Genomic DNA, 8,510 nt, shown 5'->3' with positions numbered 1-8,510 from the left:
TATTTAAAGACATGCCCAAGGATATACTAAATATTTCAAAGATTAGCCATGTGAATAAAACGGTTAAAAACCCATCTATAAGACATCTTTAACTTTTTTCTGCTACATTTATATTGAAGGGTGGGACATGGGTGCCCAGGCTTGAGTGTGGAGGTCAGAGGACTATTTCCAGGAAGTTCTCTGCTTCAACCACAGGAGACCCTGGGATGGAACTTGGATCTTCGGGCTTGGTGATAACCTTTGCCAGCTGAGCCCTCTCACCGTACTGATATGTACTGGGGTGACAGATTGCTGATGTCTGCTCACGTACTGATGCTATCGGAGGGCAATTCGAATTGAGTTGGTATAAACTTACCTGCATGTAAACTTTTTAAATAAGAATTTGATAATTTCATATACTGAGTTTGGGCATTTTTTTGATCAGCTTCTTATAAAATTCTTCTCCCTTGTAGGCCATGCATCTGCTTTTATCTCGTTTGTTTGTTGGTTTTACCTGCTGAATTTAAATACATCTGCTTGCCTGCCCTTTGGGGTGACGTGGCTTTTCATTACAGACTGATTTATACACTGTTCACCTCTTTTAAACATCTCTCTTTTTCATCTTCTTTTGCTTTTTAAGAATAAAATATCCCACTTTGTTGATAAGCTTTGGTTTCTTTCCGCGAAGGCTCAGAGAGCAACAGGAAGCTGAGCCGTCTATGTTAATGTGTACACCGAAGACGAACAGTCAGGTCTAATTTTAGGCCCATCAACCTTGACAGCGCCTTCCTAATCACTTGGATTTGAACAGATATGCAAATATAGGAAAGAGAAGTAAAGAACTCACCATTTAGAAGTCAGATCATTGCTAAAATTGCCTGCAAGGTACACGGATTTGTAATTCATTCATTATGCTCTGATTCCAGAAATCTACAATTTTAATACAAGTAGAACATGGAAACCAAATGAGCAGTGTGCATTTGTGGATGAAGCCGAGGACGTCCCCCACACGGATATCCCTGGACTCCCCTGTGCATACGGGAGAAATCGGGGTCCCCTTCGGAGGTTCTTATTCTTGCTAATAAAAGAATTTATGAATAGACTCAAACAGAACTTGAGGACAACTTTATTAAAGTTTAAAGGAGGGGGCTGGAGAGATGGCTCAGAGGTTAAGAGCACTGGCTGCTCTTCCAGAGGTCCTGAGTTCAATTCCCAGCAACCACATGGTGGCTCACAGCCATCTGTAATGAGATGTGGTGCCCTCTTCTGGCCTACAAGCATACATGGAAGGAATGTTGTATACATAATAAATAAATAAAACTTTAAAAAAAATTTAAAGGAGGGAAAGATGAGAAGACAAGCTATAACTCTCAGCAGCTACCCACAGGAGGAAAACATGCTGGAGAGAAGGCTCAAGCTTGGTGTCTGAGTTATCGGCATGGAGGTCCACCGCATGGCTGCGGGTAGACACATTTTGGCAATGGGGGCTATAGAAAGAGTAAAGAAGTACAAAACACTAGAAAATGCAAATGTAGACTCTGGTTATTATCTGAAAGAGATAGAAAAAAAGAAAGAAAAAAAATGCCCCTTTTTGAGTCTTAATTCAAAACTCAGAAGGGTGGGTGGGTCCAGCTGAACTTTAAGGTTGTCTCATCTCCTGGAGGCTGTGCTGTGGGTGGGATGAGATCAAGGGAATTCTGGGAAGGAATAGTATAGTATCTCATTAAGGGGATAGCTATTCCACCCATCTCTTTAGCATGGCATAAGGTACACAGACCTTCCTAGGGGTGGTCCCTTAACCAGGCTGTTGACCCTGCTTAGCTAAAATAGTAGGTGGCCACCCAGGCCAGAGATTCTATTCTCTTGAGCAGGAGTTTTCCACTTAATAGGGTTTTATCGCTGCTCCAACACTGTGACTCATATGTTTGCCCTCCTTTGGGTGCTAGGGAAATGATGGGTGAGGGATAAGTGACGCCATTAAACATCTTCCTCTACAATTCTTTGCTGGTTGAGACTGTCCTTTTGTTTATTTTTGTTTGTTTGTATGTTTAAAGATCACTATCAATTTCAACATGAGTATCTGTCATTGCTCTCACTTCTAGGTCAAGGCTGGTCATCCTAAGTGCAAAACGAGACCTTGGCGGGAGCTGCATGGGACCCAGTGTTTGGTAGTGATGACAATGTTAAAGGGGAAGAGAGAGCATCTAACCAGGTAAGCTGTAGATTTTATCTTCTGGATGGAGAAGGATGCTGGGTGGCTGGATGGCATCCAACAGCATCGCATTAAATCACAGCTTTCTGAGTTCCTGAGGCTGAGGCCTGGGTACCACAATTCATCTGTCTTCCTCTCTAGTAAACCATTGTATGATCAATTCCTCTGCAAAGGATGGCCATAAACATTGCCAGCGGTAACCACAGAATTCTCATTTCATGGACCATCATGAGGCGATGCCTGATGATCAATGTTTAATCACAGGCAAAAATTAAAATATACAGCCTAGGTACATCCCAGAGGGTGGGGCCCAGTGTTGGAGCCCAGCAGACAGGCAGCAGGGCCAGATGGGTTGCTGACAGTCAGTTTCATCACCTGGTTTCCAGGAAGTGACTTTGTGATTTCTTGAGAGCATCTTCCCCTCACTTCTGCCCATCCCACCCTGCTGAACTTTGTTTTGTGAAAATACCACACTACCACCTATATCTTTCTGATGGAATTTTCTGTCAATCAGCCTTGATCTCATCAGGCTGGAAGACTCATGGCCCCTAATCAAGGGCCAGAACAGTGAAGGCTTGAGGGACCTGGGGGGGGGGGGCAGTTGACCATTGAGGACACTGCCAGTTCTCCCTTCTTTTTTTTTTTTTTGGATTTTTTAAAAACAGTATATTTATTCTTATTTTATGCGCATTGGTGTTTTTCCTGCTTGTTTGTCTGTGGGAGGGTGTCAGATCTTGGAGTTACAGACAGTTGTCAGCTGCCATTTGGGTGCTTGGAACTGAACCCAGGTCCTCTGGAAGAGCAGCCAGTGCTCTTAACTGCCGAGACATCTCTCCCCCTAATTTTAGTTTTTCATATGAAATTATTCTAGAATTTAAAAGCAAATCAATTTTTTACATTTGAAAATCTTTTTTTTAATTTTATTTTTTATTTATTTATTTTTTTTTCTGATTTTCTTTTTTTCCTTTTTTTTTTTTTTAAACAAAGCAGTGACATTGTTTCCTCCTGGGCTGTTGCAAATAGAAGAGGGTTAGGTGTGGAGTGGCAGGAATTCAGTCTGAAAGGCCTTTTAAGTTCTACGTTGATTGATGGCTTGCTGCTACTCAGCTCAGACAGACAGGCAGGCAGACAGACAGGAACCCTAATGAAAATTAAGACCTCTATATTGTATGGCCCCAGGGGGTGATGCTGTTTGTTCTTACTAGTTTTCTTTCGTGTGTCTTATGAGTCAGTGCCGTATCCAGAAGGAACAAAAAAAGGGAATCCTGGGAGATGTCTTGCCACAGCCTGCATACTGCCTATTGCAGAATTTCTCTCCACCTCCTTGAGGGAGTTCCATCAAACTTGGGCTGGTGGGTGCAAGACTGTGATGGGAACCCACTCTCTCCTGCCCACTTTCCAGCATCAGCCAGCCGAGCTCCAATTTCCTGATGTTCTTTTGGACATCCTGGGGGCTGCACCTGATATCTTCTCACCTGGCACCAGTAGTCATATTGTCTTTCCTTTGCTACCTTTTCCACCGTGTTTGCGCCTGGTCTCCTGGGGCATTCCATTCTTTATACTGTGACCCCTTAGCTTCATCTACCTTTTATTCAGCCTGGAGCCCTCAGCAGCTTTAGCATTTTATCTGTCTATCTATCTATCTATCTATCTATCTATCTATCTATCTATCTATCTATCTATCTATCTATCTAACTATCATCTATCTATCTATCTATCGATTGATCTATCTATCTAATATTCTTATTCGGGCTCTCTGTGTGCATTGCATGAGAGTGTTGTGAATGTGTGTGTGTGTGGTGTGACTTTTATGTGTGTGTGGGAGTGTACACACCTGTATAATCTGAGGTCCAGAGGAAGACACTGGGTGTTCTGCTTTATCTTGTCCTGCCTTGCCCTGGGGAGGTTGTCCCTGCCCCACTTCACCTTGGGGGGCGGGTTTCTCTACCCCACTTTACCTGGGAGGGGTATCTCTACCCCACCTTACATTGAAGGGGGCATCTCTGCCCTGCTTTACCTTGAGGTAGGTTGTCTCTCACTAAACCTGGAGCTCCTCCTGGCTTTGTCTCCACACGTCTGAGCACTGGGGTGAGTAAAATAAAATAAACTATGAAATACCACTTAAAATATTCCCTTTGGTAAAACAATGTATGCACCTGTTTGTAAACACTAGTTCAAACATGTAAATACATATGCATATGTTTGCACATACACAAACACGTGTGTTTACATTGTTTTATGTATGTTGTCTTTTGCATATTCCATTTTTAGTTGCACAGTATCTCAGACATCTGTCATTTTGCACTAGGATTGGCTTTCTACCTTCTGTTTGCTCATGCAGAAAGTCTGATTCATCTTCTTTTGGGGCCAGATTTGAAGGCAAATGAAAAATATTACGTATCAACAGGAAAAAAAATGGCTCCTATCCTCCTTAGATTAAATATATACTTTTGTTTGTTTTGTTTGATTTCTAACTCCTTTAACTTCCGTGGCTTAATTCATCCTGCCCCAACGTGTATTTCATTTAAAAATAAAATTTCTATGAATGCCGTAACTGAGTTCCGATGTTTCTAATTGAGCTGGATCCTTCCCACTTCCAGGTTGCATTGTCTTAGTTTTTCTTCCCTGTTGCTGTGGATAAAAGGCTCAAACCAAAGCAACTTAACGGAGAAAGGCTTTATTCTGGCTTGCAGCTCCAGACGCCTGCCCATCATAGCAGAGAAGTTACAGAAGTCGGAGCTTCTGCGGGTCACATCCCACCTGCAGGGAGTGACAAATGCGTGCTCAGTCTCATTTCCCCATTTTGATAGTCCAGGATCCCATGCTCAGGAGATGGTGCTGCCTACAGTGACGTTGAATCTCTCTGGGGCTGGCAGGATGGCTCAGTGGGTAAAGGTGCTTGTCGCCGTGTGCAAGCCTGGGGAATGGAATCCTTATAAAGTTAGAAAGGAAGAACAGACTCCCCAGAGCTGTTCTCTATCTTGCACACATACACGCTGTGGCATGTGCCCCAGCATCATGCATGCATACACATATGTATGATGATCGCAATGATAGAGATGGATCTTTCCAAGTCAGCTGACATCATCCCCCAAAGGCCTTCCCGCAGGCCCCTCTCCCAGGCGATTCTAGAATCTGTCAAGCTGACAATTAGCACCAAGCATCACAGCTGTCTACTGTAATTACCGTTGCATCTCCAGAAGTGTCAGTTAAACAGGCATCCTATGTTGAGTGGCACGCAGACCCCCGCCAAGAGCACACACGACGCAGTGTCATGTGTCTGTCTTAGCATATTTTGGTTCGATTTGCAGGTTGGCAGGACATTGCCATTTACTTAGCAAACTTACAGTTGTAAATTGTTTTCCATTGAATTTTGGTAATGAACACTTACTATAATTAAAATGTTTTCCTCAGATCTATTTATTATGTATTATAATCGTTTCATTATACTTAAGGACTTAGAAAATGTGATTGAAGATAGAGAGAGTAGGGATTGATAGCACACCCCCCCTCAGGCAGGTGGCTCTGAGGACTGTCTGAAGCCCATGACAGGAGGGAGGATGGGAGCAGCATCCAGTGGTTCTCAACCTGTGGGTTGCAACCCCTTTAACAAACCTTTAGCTTCAAAAATATTTACATTACAATTCAGAACAGTAGCAAAATTACAGTTATAAAGTTTCAATGAAAATAATTTTCTGGTTGGGGTCACCACAACAGGAGGAACTGTATCAAAGGGTCACGGCATTAGGGAAGTTAGGAACCACTGACGTAGAGGCTTTTATATTAACAGGAGGCGAGTGAGTTCCTGGAGCGAACACCACACTTTCAACAGCAGCAGAGAGCAGTGCTTACTTTTAGTGAGACTCAGGTTGGAATCACATCAGCGCAGGCAGGAGACAGCTTTATCTGGATGAGCAATAAACTTTACAACATCAGTTGCCTTTCGCGAAGCAACTATTTGTGTAAGTTGCCGTGGGTCACCAGGGTTCGACTCTGGGTGGTCAGGTCTGTTCACTGAAGTGTGAGAATTTAGCGTCTACGTTTGACCTTTTGTCTCTGCACTAATCTCAGCATTTAAAGCCATTGCTCCCCGGGTACGTGTTGAAGCCCCAATCCTGAAGGCACTTTGGTGGCAGTGATGGGAGCAGCGCTTTGGATCCGAGCATCAGGCTGGTGCAAGGGTCAGACTCACAGGGTAATTCATCATAAAACAGAGACACACACTCCAAATTAACAGCAAAAGGAAAGCTGTTGGGTAAAACACACAGCATTTTTAGACGGGGCTTTAGAGGAAGAAACTAAGAGGGAAGGAGCGGGCCCCGATGCCTGCTTTTGTCTGAATTCTAGATAGATTGAGGGAGGAAAGCAGAGTACAATGAAAAGAACTCTGCTTCAAAGAAGAGCAAAACAAGCTTCCAGGGAATGTATTTCTAGTCGGAGAATTGTCAACACAGCACCACACTCATAAAAGATAATGGAGAGGTCTTATTATCTATAAAATTATAATTTTCCGTGAGAAAAAAAATATCCGAAGTCTAGTGAAAGGCAACAGACACTGTAAGAAGTGTCTGTGACCCAAAACAGCGAGCAAAAAGCCCAATTCCTTCCTCTCTGAAACCATAGAAAGTGAATGAAGAAAGGCAACAGCCTGACAGGAAAGCAAACAGCACAAAGGACCATGACTTTCCTGGCACAGAGCGCATACTGATTAATCTAAGAAAACCTTATGCATAATTTAAAAACGCAAATAAATATGAAGGCAGACCATTTTCTTAGTTTTCCTGGAAGTTGAAAATTAAACAATACCCTCATAATCTATGAAATCTGAGATCATTCCCACTGCTTGTCAGAAATCAATGCAAATTTTAGAAGGCTGTATCTTGTTATCTTAAGGTTTTAAAAAATCATGAGTTTGTTCCAGATAAATCCATCCACACAAAAGAGATATAGATGTACCTGGAAAGAGGACTAAGTGGTTGAGAGCATGGTCTGCTCTTCTGGAGGACTAGGGTTTATTTGAACCCCAGCACACACAGGGCAGCTCATAGCCATCTCTAACTGCAGAGCCAGGAAATCTGAGGCCCTCTTCTTGCCGCTGAGGGAACTGCTGCATGTCCATGGTGCATAGACCTCTATACATACATACATATATACCAAACCAAACATCTATATACATAAAATAAAAACAAAATATTTTCTTAAATTCGTTTATTTATTGTGATGAGGCAAGGACTGAACCCAAGTTTCCTACAATTGAGTTACATCCTTAGAATCTAGAAAGTATCTCTTAACCAACTGTAGGAATATACCAGCCAGCAACGGGAAGAAGGCAGGACGCAGAGTGAGGATTATACCCAGGCAGCCCTTTGCTGGAGATCACTGATAGACTGGAGTGTGGCTGAAGTGGAGATGGAGCCACCTTCCACAGGCTCAAAGGTCAGTGTGGCTGGAGAGGAAGGAAAAAGAGAGAGGGGCCTGTCAGGAAGGTGACCTGACACTTTTCATTCCCGGCTTATCCTTGGAATGCACGAAGAGGGAAAGGCCAAGAAGACCTGGAAGAAAGCAATGAATGAATGGATGAGCGAATGAATGAATGAATGAATGAATGATGGAGGGACAGAGACATTCTGTTATTAGCGACCCAGGGAAGTCAGTCTGTAGATTAATTCAGTCAAGTTTATTGCATGGAAAAGTGCCCAGTCTTAAAAAATAAAAAACAAAGAGAGCATAATCCAGTGTTTCTACAATATATTACTCATGTGTCTCAGCACACAAGACCTTGACAGGTAAAGGATGGAACAGAAACATACAGGCTGGAGGAAAAAGGAAGGAAGGGCAGTAGAACCGAACTCTTCCAAATGCCCCGGATATTAGCGTAGAAAGGTTTCAAGGCCATTGTTATAAATATGCTCCAGGACGGTAAAGAACTTGTTTCATTGAGAATAAACTGGTGGGACTTGTAGACGAGAGATGGAAAGAAAAACAAGGGAAAAGGATGAAGCTATCACCCTAAAGGTGAAATAATACAGAAAGTAAGTGTTTATAAAATGGACTCAGCAGCAGAAACATAGTCGATAAACTTGAGAAATTATGCAAACTGAAATAATAATGATAATAAGTATAATTAATAACAACAATGGATCATTAGTGAAAATGAAAGATTCCTTCCTGGTCTTTGCAATGATCTCAAACAGTTGATTATCAGTGCAAAGAAGAAAGAGAATGGACAGAACTGAGAACAAATGCTGAGGTTTTCTAACATAATGGTTTTTTCCTCCCTCCTTCCTCTAATTCTCCCTCCCTCCCTCCCTCCCTCCCT

Source organism: Microtus ochrogaster, chromosome 8, assembly GCF_000317375.1.
Source record: "Microtus ochrogaster isolate Prairie Vole_2 chromosome 8, MicOch1.0, whole genome shotgun sequence".
Taxonomy (NCBI): domain Eukaryota; kingdom Metazoa; phylum Chordata; class Mammalia; order Rodentia; family Cricetidae; genus Microtus; species Microtus ochrogaster.
The sequence above is the reverse complement of the archived record's forward strand: the minus strand, read 5'-3'. Positions refer to the sequence as shown.